The 16691-nt window shown below is 47.8% G+C and overlaps 1 protein-coding gene across 4 annotated transcripts in view; it reads right to left on the reverse strand.

Moving 5' to 3' along the window:
* PLEKHM3 (pleckstrin homology domain containing M3) overlaps positions 1-16691 on the reverse strand; it is a 278205-nt gene that overhangs the window by 19644 nt on the left and 241870 nt on the right. For 3 of the 4 annotated variants that reach the window (XM_062190525.1, XM_062190542.1, XM_062190534.1), the window contains exon 10: positions 2755-2821. The exons of the other annotated variant lie outside the window; for it this stretch is intronic. The gene's annotated coding sequence lies outside the window, so the exon portion shown is untranslated. Of the gene's footprint in view, positions 1-2754; positions 2822-16691 lie in introns of those variants that run through there. 4 annotated transcript variants of the gene reach the window in all.

The following is a 16691-nucleotide window of genomic DNA, read 5'->3' on the forward strand; positions in this document are numbered from 1 at the left end:
TCTACCAGGACAGAGAGGGAAGCCCAAGGTCGGCCTAGACAAATAGAAAACTCAGAGGAGTCTGACTCAACTTTGGTCAAAAGAGAGAGTCTCGGGCAGCAGCTACAGCCAATACCCAAGTGAGTACAGCCTGGCTTTGTTCCAGCAACACTTTATTCCCAAAAGCAAGACTCAGGCCGACTTGGCCCTGAGACCGGGGTTTACCTCCTCTGCTCTCGAACAGAGCTGCCAACAGGAGAACAATGTGAGCCACATATGCAATTTTATATTTTCTCAGAGTCACACTAAAAAAAAAAAAATTAAGTCAAGGTGAGAGCAATTTTAGTGATGTGTTTTATTGAACCCAATATATCCCAATATAATTTCAGCATATTATTCAAATAAATTACTGAAATATTTTACATTCTTAATTTGGTACTAAATCTTCAAAATCCACTGTGTTTTTCATCCAGATAGCAATTTCAATTCAGACTGGCCACATTTCAAGAGTTCAATAGCACCCTGGTGGGCAGCTCAGCTGTACAATCTAGATTATGCTTGTATGCATATAATTACATGTATTTTTTAAAAGCAAGTCATGCAGTTTTTCACCAAATGATCTTTTGGCATTGATGGGGAGAGGGTGGTGTTTGACATGGCAGTTAAGATGCCACTTGGGACACTTGCATCCCATTATCAGTGACACTGGGTTCAAGTCCTGGCTCCTCTTCTGATCCAGATTCCTGCCAATGCACACCCTGAGAAGCAGCGGGTGATGGCTCAAGCAGATGGGTCCCTGCCACCCATGTGAGAGACCCAGATTGAGCTCAGGTTCCTGGCCTCAGCCTGGCCCAGTCCAGGATGTTATAGGTATTTGGGGAATAAGCCAGCAGACAGAAGATCTCTGTGTTTTTTTTTTTTTTTTAACTCTCTACCTTTTAATTAAAAAATTAAAATTAGAGAGAGAGAGAGAGAGAGAGAGAGAAACTGGGCAAGATGCTCATTGCAGGTTCTTGAATTCCTACCCTCCCTGTTTTTTTCTTTTCTTTCTTCTTTTCTTTTTCTTTTTTAAGATTTATTTATTTGAAGGCCAGCGCCGCGACTCAATAGGCTATTCTTCCGCCTGTGGCGCCAGCCCACCGGGTTCTAGTCCCAGTCGGGGCACCGGATTCTGTCCCGGTTGCCCCTCTTCCAGGCCAGCTCTCTGCTGTGGCCCAGGAGTGTGGTGGAGGATGGCTCAAGTGCTTGGGCCCTGCACCCCATGGGAGACCAGGAGAGGCACCTGGCTCCTGGCTTTGGATTGGCGCGATGCGCTGGCTGCAGCATGAAGGCCGTGGCGGCCATTGGAGAGTGAACCAATGGCAAAGGAAGACCTTTCTCTCTGTCTCTCTCTCTCACTGTCCAGTCTACCTGTCAAAAAAAAAAAAAAAAAAAAGATTTATTTATTTGAAAGGCAGAGTTGGAGAGAGAGGGAGAGACACACCTCGAGAGAGATCTTCCATCCATGGATTCACTCTACAAATGAACACAACAGCCGTGGCTGGGCCCGACTGAAGCTAGGGGCCTGGAACTCCACCCAGGTCTCCCATGTGGGTGCAGGGACCCAAACATGTGGCCCATCCTCTGCTGCTTCCCCAGGTGCATTAGCAGGGAGCTGGATGGGAAGTGGAGCAGTCAGAACTTGAACGCATGCCCATATGGGCTGTGTTGTAGGCAGCAGCATATCCCATTGGGCCACAACTCTAGCCTCATCCCTTGTCTTTTTACCAAATCCCCCCATGGGTCTTGCTGAATGAAAGCCCCCTGAACGGTCCAGGTGGGAGGTGTTCTGTCCAAGTTATCTTGTATAGTGATGGATCAGGACTAGCAGCCAAGATTTCTTTTCAAGTATCGTTCATTCTTTTTCTTTGAAACAAAATAAAAGTCAGTGGCATTCTTGTTTCTTGGGTGCTTTAATCAGAGGGCATCTGTAGCCTTCAGAAATAAGCATTCTGACGGCTTTACCATTCCAGCCTTGGCCTTACATTCAAATCCAGAGGCCCTGCCTCCTTCCTGCTCCCACTCTTCTCAGCTGCCAAAGCATCTTTTCCCAGGAACATGCTTTTGGGAGCAAAGAAAGAATAATAGGTCCAGACAAAATTATTGTAATCAGAGCCACAAACACTGTGCTGGCCAGGAGGAGAAAATCCGTAAAATCCTAACGCTCACATTCCTCCCTTTCCTCTCCCTTCCCTGAAAGCTGCTTTGAGCTATGTATTTTCTGCCCTGACCATGTTGAAAATCCTGCCAGAGGCAGGGAAACTATTCCTTCCTATAAACAAAGGGAAAGGTTTCACGGGAGGGACTTAGAATTCTGACACTTACATTGGAATTGGCAGCAGGAAAATCTAACACTCTGGAAACAGTGATTCCAGCATTAGGTCACTCAGGCAATTCAGCCTTCCCTCCACTGCCTTCAAAATGATGCCTCAGCCACCCCCCCCCCCCCAACTTGCAGCCCCAGGCAGGATGGCGCATTCATTCAGTGCTCAATGGACTCTTACCGTTCACGGGAACTTGAAGAGACACGACCTGAAAACACAGCTCTCCTGGCTTCTTGTTCATCACAGGGCAGTGGGGGAGAAAACAACTACGTGGCAGCCAAGGTAGATGGTGACCAGCAATCCAGCAGGAGTCAAGGCGAGGGTACGGGGCTGAAGTCTCCGTGACAGAGCTCCCCTCAACAAGCGCCAAGGGGCACCCCTGCCCCTTCTTCAACCTCTCGTGGAGCACACTCCCCTTCCACCTGCTCCCTAGTTCACGCTGTCAGCAGGTGGAATCTGGCTTGGATCACTCACCTGCCCTGTTGGGTCATAGGGGTAGGAAGAACAGGAGTGAATGACAAAACTCACCCCAAGACTGCGAACTGGAAGCCTGTCAAAGAGAGAGCTGTCCGGGTCGAGACGAGCCCCTCGTTCAGTCTTTCCGAGCCAGGTCCATAGAGCTGTGCTGAACACCATCTTTTCCTCACGTATGCTCAGTGACAGGGGTCCTGACCGTGTTTTCCCAACTCAAGGTCAAGGCGAGCCCTTGGATGATACCCCACCCTGAGTGACTGACTTCCCTAAATGGTCTGGGTGAGGGCTTCCAAATCACAGCGCCTGGGTTTTCTGTTCAAAGCATGCTGCCTCCTCTTTCCAGTTTTCCCCCTCATATTCTTTCCTTTTTTTTTTTTTTTTTAAGATGTATTTGCTTATTTGAAAGGCAGAGTGACAGTGAGCAGACACACACACACACACACACTGATCTTCCACCCTCTGGTTCACTCCCCTAAACGACCACAACAGCTGAGGCTGGTCCAGGCCAAAACCAGGAGCCAGGAACTCCATCTGGGTCTCCCATGTGGATGGCAGGAGCCCAAGCACCTGAAGCCTCACCTGCTGCCTCCCGGAATGCGTTAGCAGGAAGCTAGTCTGAAGCTAGTCTGAAAAGCTCAAACCAGCACTCGGATACGGGATGCAAGAGTCCCAGGCAGCGGCTTAACCCACTGCACCATAACGCCCCCTCCCCAGCCCAGACTCAATTACAACCTGGCAGTAGATTATGAGGCCCTGAGGAGCGGTAAGATGCATAAAGCAGTTGACTTTAATCTTGCAAGTCCACTCCCAGGTATCCTCTGAAAAGGGAAAACATACATCCTCAAAAAGACTTAGACATGAATGTTTTTCCTGAATCTTCTTTCCTAATAATCGAAACTGAAAACAGTCCAGGCGTCCTCTGACAGACGAAGGCACAAACAGTGGTGGGGTCTGCGATGGAATATTACTCAGCAACGAAAAGGAACAAACTGCTAACATGTGTGACAATATGGGTGAACGCAGAGTGGAAGAAGCCGGAGACAAGAGGACATGCTGTGTATGTTCTCCTACAGGCAAAATCAGGAATCAGGTCAGTGTGGGCCTGCAGCGGGTGGGAGGATGGGGGGTGTGGCCATAGGAGGAGGAGAACATTTTCTGGGAGGGGGCACGAGAGAACTTCGTGAAGCTCTGCATCTTGAAAATGCTCCATGTCTTGTTAGGGGTGTGAGTGACGTGGGTGTGCGCATCCATTAGAACTGAGCAGGGCCAGCACTGTGGTTCAGCTGGTTAAGCACTTCCCTATGACGCTGGCATCCCTTATATGAGTGCTAGTTTGAGTTCCAGCTGCTCCTTTTTGGATCCAGCTCGCTGCTCGTGTGCCTGGGAAAGTAGTAGAAGATGGCCCACGTACTCTGGCCCCTGCCACTCACATGGGAGACCTGAAGGAGTTCCGGGCTCCTGGCTTTAGCCTAGTCCAGTTTCAGCTGTTGTGGACATCTGGGAAGTAAACCAGTGGATGGAAGTACTCTCTCCTTCTCTGTCTTTCCATCTCTCTGTCACTCTGTCTTTCAAATAAATAAGTACAAAAATGTTTTAAAACAAGAACTGAACAAACTGTGTGCTTACAAACCATATACTTCAATATCATTCCAGTTATATGTGAATTTGACAGATAGGGGAAAATACAGCGCATGACTATTGTAGAACTATACAGAAATAACATAGTAAGCAACCTGATTATTTTCCCATGTCTAAATTTCCCTCTCAGGGGCTGGTGCTGTGGCGTAACAGGTAAAGCCATGGCCTGTAGTGCCAGCATCCCATACGGGCTCCAGTTCAAGACCTGGCTGCTCCACTTCCGATCCACCTCTCTGCTATGGCCTAGGAAAGCAGTAGAAGATGGCCCATGGTCCCTGCATCTGCGTGGGAGACCCAGAAGAAGCTCCTGGCTTCAGATCGGTCCAGTTCCGGCCATTACAGCCAAATGGGGAGTGGACCAGTGGATGGAAGGCTTTCTCTCTCTCTCTGCTTCTGCTTCTCTGTAACTCTGTCTTTTAATAAATAAATGAGTCTTCTAAAAAAGATAAAGTTTCCTCTCAGAGCTAACTGCTGTTCATGTCCTTCAATAGCCTTGCCAAGACCCTCTCCAGGTGGCCGAGTCACGGGTGTGCACCCACATCCAGGGGCTCGCCTGTGTAGTCCGCTCTGTGACAGCACAGGTCAGGAAGGCTTTCGTGTGATAAGCACCAAGGCAGAAAACAGTCATCGCTGAGTCTCAACACTGCTGGTTTGTTTTGTTGAACAGTCACTGTTTTTCCATGTCAGAACACTCAGATCTTGCGGGTGTCACTAACGGGCACAAGAATGTTTTGTTGACGTCCTATTTTCCAGGCTGGTTTTTCCTTTAAGGCAGCCACACCCTCCCACCCCACCTCATCCCAGGTTCCCTTCTCCTCATTCCTGCCTCTCTCTTCTTGGCCTCCAAGGTGATGCTGTTTACTCTCGGGCTGTGCTTTCTCCATCACACCTGTGTGTCTCAGACTGGGCCCTCCTGAGGTTTGTGGAGGCAGTGAAGAGCTCCCCTGGGCTAGACCAGTGTTCCCTAAGAATGAGGACCTGGTCCCTCCAAAGACATTCCTTCGGACGCTTCTCATAGCTACCAAATGAGAAAGTATCCATCTTAAACTGTCCGGGGTTGTGGCACAGCGGGTCACTGGCATACCCATGAGTAGCAGTTCAACTCCTGGCTGCTCTATTTCTGATTCAGCTCCTTGCTAATGTGCCTGGGAGAGCAGCAGAGCATGGTCCCAATCAGTGCTTAGACGCCTGCTTAACCACAGGGAAGACCTGGATGAAGTTCCTGGCTCCTGGCTTCAGACTGTCCCAGTCCTGGCTGTAGTGACCATTTGGGGAGTGAAGTATTGGATAGAAGATCTCTCTGTCTGTCTCTTCCTCTCTCTGTGTAACTCTGCCTTTCAAATAAATAAACCTTAAAAAAAAAAAAAGAGCCTATGGAAAGAAAAACTGAATGTACTGCATTTAAGTGAATTTGAATTTTATTAACCATAGCAGTGCCTATATGCACTAAAATATTAAAATAGCAATAATAGCAACAGCTGTTTATCTTGAGCTTCTCAGGTGCCAGGTACTTTGTGGTGTGCTCTCCACACATTATAATTTGCCCCAAGCTGGCGCTGTGGCACAGTGGGTTAGCACCCTGGCCTGAAGTGCCAGCATCCCATATGGATGCTGGTTCGAGACCCGGCTGCTCCACTTCTGATCCAGCTCTCTGCTATGGCCTGGGAAAGCAGTAGAAGATGGCCCAAGTCCTTGGGCCCCTGCACCCTCATGGGAGACCCGGAAGAAGCTCCTGGCTTCGGATAGGTGCAGCTCCGACAGTTGCAGCCAACTGGGAGTAAACCAGGGGATGGTTCACTCTCTCTCTCTCTCTGCCTCTCCTCTCTCTGTGTAACTCTTTCAAATAAATAAATAAATAAATCTTTAATAAAAAATTAATTTGCTCCACGACCCTACAAGGTTGCGATCCCCACTGAACAGACAAGGAAACTGAAGTGCAGAGAAATGAGAAGCTCATCCTGTGGGCAGTGGTGGCTGGGGATTCAAAGTCTGATGGACAGGAAGGATTTAGTGCTACCTGATCCTGCCCCTTTCCTTCCCTGCTCTGGGGACAATGTTCACAGTGATTGGGAGGCTTAAACTGGAGGACTTCCCAGGAACCTGCAGAGCCCCTGCAGGGGGGTCGCAGGCTGCCTGGGGAAGAGGAGCGCTGAGCGCTGAGCCTGCAATGAGTTGGCAGCAACCTGTTGGCTGGCACAGGACCCCATTACATCTGGTCCCAACAGCTCCTGGTGCTGGAGTTTGCCTTTGCCGGGTCAGGCTTGTCCAAGTGTCCCCGAGAGGCTGAGGGGTTAATAGCTGAGCAGCTGTTTGCAGACCATTAGAAACAATAATCACCTTGGGAGTAACTTGATCTACCTCAAAAGAAGGGTCTTGATTTTAGCAAACAGTTTAAGTGGCCTCTGTGTAAAGTGGAGGGGCGGAGCAGGCTGCCTGACTCCCATTTCTGCTGAGGCAGCTGGAATTTGTACGGTGACCAGGCCAGGCCCAAGGGTCAACTCCTGGGCCCGGGAGAACTCACGTCCTCCAGGCGGCTCAGGCCCCAGGAACTCGGACAATGGCTTCGTGTGGATATTTCGTGTGGATTTGACCCAGGCCACAGCACTGCTCTTTCCTGGCCCAGCCAGGTGATGGCGGGTGGCATGCACTTGACTAAGGACATACACTGAATTGCTGCTGTGTGCTCACGTGTACATTCACCTTCTCCTTTTAAACAATCCTTGTGGGTTTTGTTGTTGTTGTTAAAAGATTTATTTATTGGCCGGTGCCGCAGCTCACTTGGCTAATGCTCTGCCTACGGTGCCGGCATACCGGGTTCTAGTCCCAGTCGGGGTGCCAGATTCTGTCCCGGTTGCCCCTCTTCCAGGCCAGCTCTCTGCTGTGGCCTGGGAGTGCAGTGGAGGATGGCCCAAGTGCTTGGGCCCTGCACCCCATGGGAGACCAGGAGAAGCACCTGGCTCCTGCCATCGGATCAGCGCAATGCGCTGGCCGCAGCACACCGGCTGCAGCGACCATTGGAGGGTGAACCAACGGAAAAGGAAGACCTTTCTCTCTGTCTCTCTCTCTCACTGTCCACTCTGCCTGTCAAAAAAAAAAAATTATTTATTTGAAAGGCAGAATGAGAGCAAGAGACACACACACAAACACACAGATTTTCCATCTGCTGGTGCACTCCTCAAATGCCTGCAGCAGCCAGGGCTGGGCCAGGATGAAGCCAGGAGTCCAGAACTCCATTTAGATCTCCCACTTATGTGGCGGGGGCACAGGCTCTTGGGTCATCATCTGCTGCCTCCCAGGATTCATTAGGAGGAAGCTGGATTGGAAATGGAGTAGCCAGGACTTGAACTGTCACTCAAACCAGTGCCCCAACATGGGACGTGGGCCACCGAAGTGGCAGCTTAACTCGGGGTACCACAGCACCGGTCCTACTAGAGTATGTACTCTCCTACAGTCCTTGTCACACAGAGCTACTGCCACAGGTGCATCCCAGGTCAAGGTGAGAAGGATCCAGCTTCCGGACAGGCAGCATCGATGGTTAAAATTCCAAGTATTAGGAAAGCTGGCTGCTAATTAAACAAGGCTATGATTAAAAATTAAATTCCATAAATTTATCATTAAATATATTATACTTTGAAAAGTATGTATCTAAATTATATATCCTGCTGTTTCCCAGGGGGTGCATTAGCAGGAAGTTGGAATTGGAAGTGGAGTCAGAACTTGAACTCAAATAGTCCGATACTGGGATGTGGGCAAGCAGTGGCTTAACCTCTACACTGAACACCAGCCCCATTTGGCTCCATTTCAGGAGCATCTATGTCTGAGGTTGTTTTCCCTTTCATATCTGTATTGTGGAAAAATGAGTGTACCTTCATGGAAATGATATTAAAAGATAATTTTTTTAAATCCTTGCATAGTTTTTTCGTATGCATTTTCCATGTTCTTTTTGCAGACTCCTCATAGTGTAGATCAGTGTGCAGAGGGTCAACGCTGTGGCACAGTGCACAGTGCCTGTGGTGCCGGCATCCCATATGGGCGCCGGTTCTAGTCCTGGCTGCTATTCCAATCCAGCTTTCTGCACGGCCTGGGAAAGCAGTGGAAGATGGCCATGGCCCAAGCCCTTGTGCCCCAGCACCCGGGTAGGGGTCCCGGAAGAAGCTCCTGGCTCCTGGCTTTGGATCAGCTCAGCTCTGGCTGTTGTAGCCATTCGGGGAGTGAAGCAATGGAAAGAAGACCTTTCTCTCTGTCTCTCCCTCTCACTGTCTATAACTCCACTTCTCAAATAAAAAAAAAAGAAAGAGAGAAAGAAAGCAAGACAGACAGAAAGAAAGAAAGAGAGAGAGAGAAAGAAAAAGGAGAGAGAGAGAGAGAGAAAGAAAGAAAGAAAGAAAGAAAGAGCAACTGCCCTCCTCTGCCCCACACTGTGCAGTGTCATAGCAGTTACCCCTTGAAAGTGGCCATGGCGTGGATATTTACACCACGGAAATTGGCAAATGTACAAATCAGAGTTTGCATTTTTTTTTTTCCCCTAGATAGCTGGTTGTTAAACATCTACCAGTACCTAAGTGTCAGGGACAGGTCACCCAACCTGACAAGGTCACAAGGTTTGTGGCAGAGCCAAGCAGACAAGTGGACTTTTAGGAGCTTACTGCTATGCCATTCTGCTTGTTGAAAACTGATAAAGGTCCTTCAGCAAGTTAATTGCTAGAAATTAAAAGAACTGGAGGAGAGTTAATGGTTAAAGATTAAGGGGTGTAGTGGATGTTTTGCCTAGTGGTTAAAACTCTGGAAGGGCCACATCCCACATCAGAGTCCTTGGGTTCAAATCCTGCTTCCATGCCTGATTTTAGCTTCCTGCTGATATACACCCGGGGAGGCAGCAGGTGATGGCTCAAATAGTTAGGTCCCAAGTGAGAGGCCTATATTAAGTTCCTAGCTTCCAGCTTTAATCTGGTCCAGCCCTGGCCATTGTGGGCATTTGAGGAGGGGGTTAGAAGACAGGAGCGTGTCCTCTCTCTCTCTCTCTCTCTCTCTTGCTCTGCCTCTCAAAAAAGAAAAAAAGAATTAAAGTTTTCAAAAAGATTAAAGCACTTAAAGACATAGCATGCAATCACAACACTGCACTTTATTTGGATTCTGATTAAAATAAACCGTAGGAGTGTCTTGTGCAATGGTTAAGACACCCACTCTCATACTAGGGTGCTGGGTTTGAGTCCCTGCTTTACTTCTGAACCAGCATCCTGCTGATGCACACTCTGGGAGATAGCAGGCGAGGGCTTAAGTATTTGAGTCCCTTCAGCCCATGTGGGATACTGGGATTGAGTTTAGGGTTCCTGGTTGCAGCCTGACCTAGCCCTAATTATTGTGGACATTTGGGGAGTGAACAAGAAGATGGAAGATGTCTCTCATTCTCTCTTCCTCTCTCTCTCCTGCTCTCTCTGGCTCTGTTTTTCAAATTAATTTTTAAAATAATTAATCCAAAAAATAAATACAAAAACATGACATTCAGAAATCATTGGAAATTAGAGAACCCACCATATGTTTAATGAATAAATGTGTGTGAATGAATTATCATGTATTTCAGGTGTAATAATAGCATTACCTTTTAGAGCCCTGACAATTTCAGATGAAGTGATATGTCTGGGACTAGCTTTAATAATAATACCAGAAGGGTGAACCAACGGCAAAGGAAGACCTTTCTCTCTGTGTCTCTCTCTCACTGTCCACTCTGCCTGTCAAAAAAAAAAATAATAATACCAGAAGGGAAAAATGAATGGATGCGTATAGATCAATGGTTCCCAAAGTGTGGTTGCCTGACAGGGAGCACCAGCATCGCCTGGGAACTTGTTAACAATGCAAATCCTCAGGTCCAACCTAACCTGCTGAGTCAGAGCTTAGGTAAGACCCAGCAATCTGCATGTTAACAAGACCCTCAGGTGGGCCTGAAATCCATTCAAGTTGACTGTGGTTGAGGCTCGGTGACAGGTACATGGGGGTGGGGAGTTCATGTGTATCTTTGAAATTTTATATGATACAGTTTAAAAGATATACATAAGCACATTGCGTAGGAGGGCACAGGTATGGGAGGCATAGGGATGATACGGGAGGGGTCACTGCTGGATGAACTCTGCTTGCAGAGAAAAACATTATCTTGAATGTCATTGCATTGGTGCACACATCTTCACTGTCTTTTTGTTTTTCATCTTCATTTTGAATTAAAAATCCAGATAAGGGGTGGGCATTTGGCTTAAATGGTCTAGTCACAGCTGGGATGCTTGGGTCCCATATTGTGTGCCTGGGTTCCAGTCCTGGCTCCACTCCCAACTCTAGCTTCCTATCATTTCACACCCTGCTAGGTAGTGGGTGATAGCTCAAGTAGTTAAGTCCCTGCCACGCAGCTGAGCTCCTGCCCCAGGCTTAATCCTTTCCTGGCCTCAGCTGCTGTGGGCACACGGTGAGTGAACCAGTGAGTAGGTGCTCTTGTCTCTGTTTCTGTACATCTGCCTTTCAAACAAATAAAAGCAAATAAATGTGCATTTTAAAGTCCAGGAAATGGAAATGGCTACATTAGCTACTGACTTGAACAATCGGCCCTCCCTCCTTCCCCAGCCAACCCCAGCTCTTCCCCTTGCTCTGATCAACTCGCCCCTTCATTTGGGGCCCTTAGTTTGAACAGGGTTGATCCTGGAATCTCGAATCTCTTAGAGAAGCAACTATTTGGATTTTCCACTTCCACCTAAGGGCCTGTGGCTGTGAAATATGCCACCCACTAGCCCTGCTTTATCAGCTGCAGACATGATGCAATTAATTAATTTCATGCTGCCTCTCCCCACACAAGGGGCTTAACTTCTAGCCCATTGTTTTGCGAGTTTACTTAGCAGATATGGCCTGAGAACCTGTAACTAGTTACCTCCCTCTGCAGGGGCTGTCTTGCCGGGGCAGATGAATTCATTAGTTAGTGTTTGCAAAACAGCAGGAAACTAAAAAGAGCATTAGGCAAGTTTTTATTTTTATTTGTTGACTTTTTTTTTATTTAAAAAGTCCTGAACAAGGACCTTTGCTTTGGCCCTAACCAGATCCAAGTTAGGCCAAGTCCTGCGGTTGTCACTCTGCAGTCCTATGTCCTTCACCCGCTCTCCAGCCCTTTTCCCCCTTTCCCTTGCATTTCCACGATTTCCTCTAACTGGAAAACCTTTCGGATTGTTCCAGAGGGTGGAAAGGTCCATTTGTCCATCAGATGGGACAGTTCAGGATTTTTAAGTTTTAATCCCAAGGCCTCCCTGTTCTCTGCTGGGTATCCTCCTAACCCATCTTCAAGGAGCTGGTATTTTTTTTTCCTTCCTTTCCATTTCCCATACCTTTCCTTCCTTCTTTTTTCAAAATAGTCCTTTGGAGACTTTGGGAAAAAATATCCAGGATTTCTTACCTACAGATCACTTCTCCGGTCTGAGAAAGAACACAGGCAAGTCGCCTGTCGAGAAGCAAAGGCAAACACACGACAGCAGAGAACTTGGGTCGGGCGAGGGCGCTCAGATGCGCCCTCATGGTTTTCAATGATTCCTTCGGGACTTCTTGAGTGTTCCCTACATGGCCCTGGCGGTAACACGAAGATTCCCAGGCTGCACGCCAGCTCAAGCGGATCATGATTTCTGAGGGTGGGCGCTGGAATCTACTTTCATTAACTGAGTAGTTTGGGGGCGGAGGGGAGAGCACTCCTACCCATTGGCTCACTCCCCAAATTCCTGCAGCAGCCCGGACTGGGAGCTGGGAACTCAATCCAGGTCTCTCACATGGGTGGCAGGGACCAAACCATTGGAGCCATCACTGCTGTCTCCCGGGGTCTGCACTAGCAGGAAGCTGGAGTCAGGAGCTGGAGCTGGGATGCGGGCGTCTCCACCACTAGGCTAAGTGCCTGCCCGGGACCTACTTTTTAACAAACTTCTCAGATTACTTAGAAGCTCACTGAGGTTTGAGAATGATACATCCAAGGGATAAGGAGCACTTAGGGATCCTAAATTCCAGGCACTCTGAAAAGGAGAGAAAGAGCTCTGGCTTGGGTTTTTGAAAAACCTACATCCAGGTACCTTTATCAAGACATAGGATCTCTCTGTTTTACAAAAGTGATATCCGCTGGTGTTTGGTATATGCCAGCAGCTTTATTAACTTTACTGCCCCCACTCTCCATATGTGTACTGTGATTGTCCTCATTTTATAGATGAGGAAACAGACGCTTGGAGAGATTAAAGTTTGCCTACAGCACAGCAATGAAAAGAGTTTCATACTACGTGGACACATTTCTGGCTCAAGACTCAAGTCTTAGCTCCTGGCCTCTAGAAGTAGAATGACAGTCACTCATATTTTCCACACTGAAAGTTCAGACTCATGGTCTCACAGGTATGGTTTAATTTTTATAGACAACAGTTCACAATATTTGCTATCTGAATACTCTCCCTTATACTCTGGCCTCCTAGTAGCCTGACTGTCAGCCAAGTCATATGTGGCTGTCCTGCATTTCTTTTGCCAAAGAAGACCCCAGCCTTCTTACTCTGTTACTGGGCATTTATGGTCTATTTTTTTAATTTAAGATTTACTTATTTATTTTGAAATTCAGAGTTACGCACATAGAGGGAGAGACAGAGTGATCTTCCATCTGCTGGTTCACTCCCGATGGCCACGATGACCAAGGCTGGGCTAGACAGAAACCAGGAGCCAGGAGCTTCTTCCAGGTCTCCCATATGGATGGCTGGGCCCTAGGCACTTGGGCTGCTTTTCAGGCACATTAGCAAGGAGCTGGCACCCATAGGGGATGTTGGCATTGTAGGTGTTGGCTTTACCTGCTATACAAAAGTGCTAGCTCCAAGGGTGTATTGTTTAAAAATTGTATTAATTTATTTATTACTTGAAAGGCAAAGAGAGAGAGAGAGAGGCAGAGACAAAAACAGAGGAAGATCTTTTACTCGCTGGTTCACTCCCCAAATGCCCAGAGCTGTCAGGGCCAAGCCAGCCAGAACCCGGAAGCCAAGAACTCCATCTGGGTCTCCCACACGAGTAGCAGAGATTTAAGCACTTAGGCTGCCCTTTGGGGCCTTCCAGGATGTGCATTAGCAGGTAGCGGGGGTCAGAAGCAGAGCCAGGGCTCGAACCCAAGCACTCCAAGATGGGTTGTAGGTGTCCCAAGTAGTGGCTGTGCCAAACGTGTGCCTCAAGGGTCTGTTGTGACATTACTCAGCAATAAAGAGAAATCCGTTCCCACTGACCCTCCCCCCATTCTCCTCAGAAACAAATCTGCCTACCAGTTTCCTTGGAGACAGTTCTCTTTTATGTATATAGTGTGTTTCAACTCATTCACGGTGTTGTGCAATCGGCAGCACCCTGCATCTCCAACTGAACTCTGTACCCACTAGACACAAACTCCCCAACCCCGTTCCCCAGCTCCAGGCAACCCCTCTTGTACGTTCTGTCTCTGTGAATTCAACTGCTTTAGTACCTTCTGTGAGTGGAACCACACCGGATTGCCTTTTTGTATCTAGCTTAGCATAACATCTTCAAGATTCTTCCATACTGTAGCATGCTTCCAGCTGTCATTTCTTTTTAAGGCTGAATACTATTTTAAAAAGAGAGATTTATTTATTTGAAAGGCAGAGAGAGAGAGAGAGAGAGAGAGAGAGAGAATCTTCCATCCACTGGTTCACTCCCTAAGTGACCGAAATGGCTAGAGCCAGGCCAGTCCGAAGCTAGAAGCCAGAAGCTTCTTTCTTCTGGGTCTCCCACATGGGTGTAGGGGCCCAGGGACTTGGGCCATCCTCTGCTGCTTTCCCAGACCATTAGCAGGGAGCTGGATTGGAAGTGGAGCAGCCAGGAACCAGTGCCCATATGGGATGCTGGTGCTGTAGGCAGCAATTTTACCTGCTATGCCACAGTACCAGCCACTGAATATGGTTTCATTGTGTACATAAATTGTGTTTACACACTCATGGTTGAACATTGGAGTGGTTTCCATCCTCTGGCTATTACAAATAGTGCTGCTTTGAATATAGGTGTGCAAATATTTGGATCCCTGATTTTTTGGGGGGGTATGTATCTAGAGGAGAACATGCTAGATCATGTGGTAATTCTATGTTAACTTATTCTATTTTTTAAAAAAGATTTCTTTATTTATTTTGAAAGCCAGAGCTACAGCAAGAGGAGCAGAGACACAGAGAAAGAGAGAGAGTGTCTCCATCCACTGATGTACTCCCCAGATGACCTCAGTAGCTGGTGCTGGGCCAGAAATAAGCAAGGAGCCAGTAGACTCATCTGGGTCTCCCATGTGAGTGGCAGGGCCCCAAACCCTATGGCCATCCTACACTACTTTTCCCAGGCCAGCAGCAGGGAGCTGGATTGTAAGTGGAGCAGCTGGGACACAAACTGGCACCCATATGGGATGCTGGCATCATAGGTGGTGGCTTAATCTTCTAGGCCACAATGTTGGCTCTATTAACTTGTTCTTTTTAACACAACATAGTAGTCTGTTGTATCATTCATGTGTTTATTGACTATTTAAGCTTTCTTTCCTGTAAATTTCCTACTGTCTGGTATGATTTTTAATGGGATTTTAAGATAATCTTTATATAACCTGATAATTCTTTCTTTTACATATATCAAATCATACACATTTAAAAACAAGATTTCACATCCTTTCTGACGCAAGTGTTGATCAATTATCTCTGATTATTTAAGGGAGATTCATTGATGCAAGTTTTACTATTATAAAAATAAGAGCCCACAGCAGGCAGCCGTGTTTGTGTGGCATCGGCTAAGCCAGGCTGGGTGCTGCACATGTTTTCAGAACAATTACATCCATTTCAGGGTGTACTTGGTTCCATTAGCATTTCTCTTTCTATGATTTACTGTGATCGGTCAAATCCAGAAACCAAATGTTTCACCTTACCTCACTGCGCAATTTTCCCAAAGTTTAATCTGTTCTGCCAGTCTTAGGAAGAAAAAAAAAAGAATTAGGCCAAATTGCTTAAAAATTGGAGAAGGGCTGGCGTTGTGGTTCAGCAGGTTAGCCTGCCACTTGCAATGCTGGCATCACATAGAGGAGTTCTGGCTCCAGTCCTGATTCTGCACTTCCGATCCGGCTCCCTGCTAATGTGCCTGGGAAAGCAGTGGAAGATGGCCCAAGTGCTTTAGCCCCTGCCACCCACGTGGGAGACCCAGGTGAAAACTCCTGGCTCCTGGCTTCAACTTGGTCCAGTCCTGCCATTGTGGCCATCTGGGGAGTGAACCAGCAGATGGAAGATCAGTTTCTCTTTCTGTCTCTGTCTTCTTCCGTCCCTCCCTCTCTCTGTAACTCTGCCTTTCAAATGAAATAAATACATCTTGTAAAAATAAAATAAATGGCCTTTTCAAAAACTTGTAGAGATTTCAAGATTCTACTGTTTGGGAAGCACTAATGAGAATCATTAGAGGCCTGATAACCCACAGATTAGGACTGAAACAAAAACAAACAGGGGGCAAAGGGTCATAGCTGTTAATGCCTCTGCTGAGCTCCTCTCCAGGAAGGATTACCCTAACGCTCCCACTTACTACTTGGCTTAGTCTGCGCTAAATTGTCCCCTAGCACCTGCAGCTCTACTTATCTCACGTGATCTTTGTCATAACCCAGCAAAGGATGAATCCTCCTCATTCTACAGATGCGGGGTGCTCAGGAAAGCCCAGTCAGGTGCGGATCGAAGGTCACATGGGCATGGTGAGGAGGCGGGGCTCCGTGTTCACTCCTGTCCCTTTGGTGTCAGGCACAGCAACCTTGTTCTTCACTACTCTGTTCCACGACCCTGGGTCACTCCCTGCAGTGTGTGTGTGTGTGTGTGTTTGGAAGGGGAGCAGGAAGGGGTCCCGTGGTTCAGTTTGGTGTCCTGTGGTTGGGTGTGGGGATGCAGGGTGAAGTGTGAAGTCTATAGTGTCATAGCCAAGCCCCTCTTGCTCCGGGGCATACTGGGTCCTGGGACTGGAAGAGCCTCTATGGCCAGTGTGATGGCTACAAGTTACTGTCCCTCCTGCAGGCTCTGGCCATCCCCTCAGTGGCACTGCCTCCTGACTGTAGCCTTGGAGATGTCTGCCTTTTCCACCTCCGATCATGCAGGGCGCTTGTAACTCATAACCTAATGCAGGCTGACGCTCACTTCTGCATTGCTCCCTCCACTTTGTTCCCCATCCACTAGATACACAGGGACGCCTCCCACCTGAGCCACATGT

This window comes from Lepus europaeus, chromosome 1 (assembly GCF_033115175.1).
Source record: "Lepus europaeus isolate LE1 chromosome 1, mLepTim1.pri, whole genome shotgun sequence".
Classification (NCBI taxonomy): Eukaryota; Metazoa; Chordata; class Mammalia; order Lagomorpha; family Leporidae; genus Lepus; species Lepus europaeus.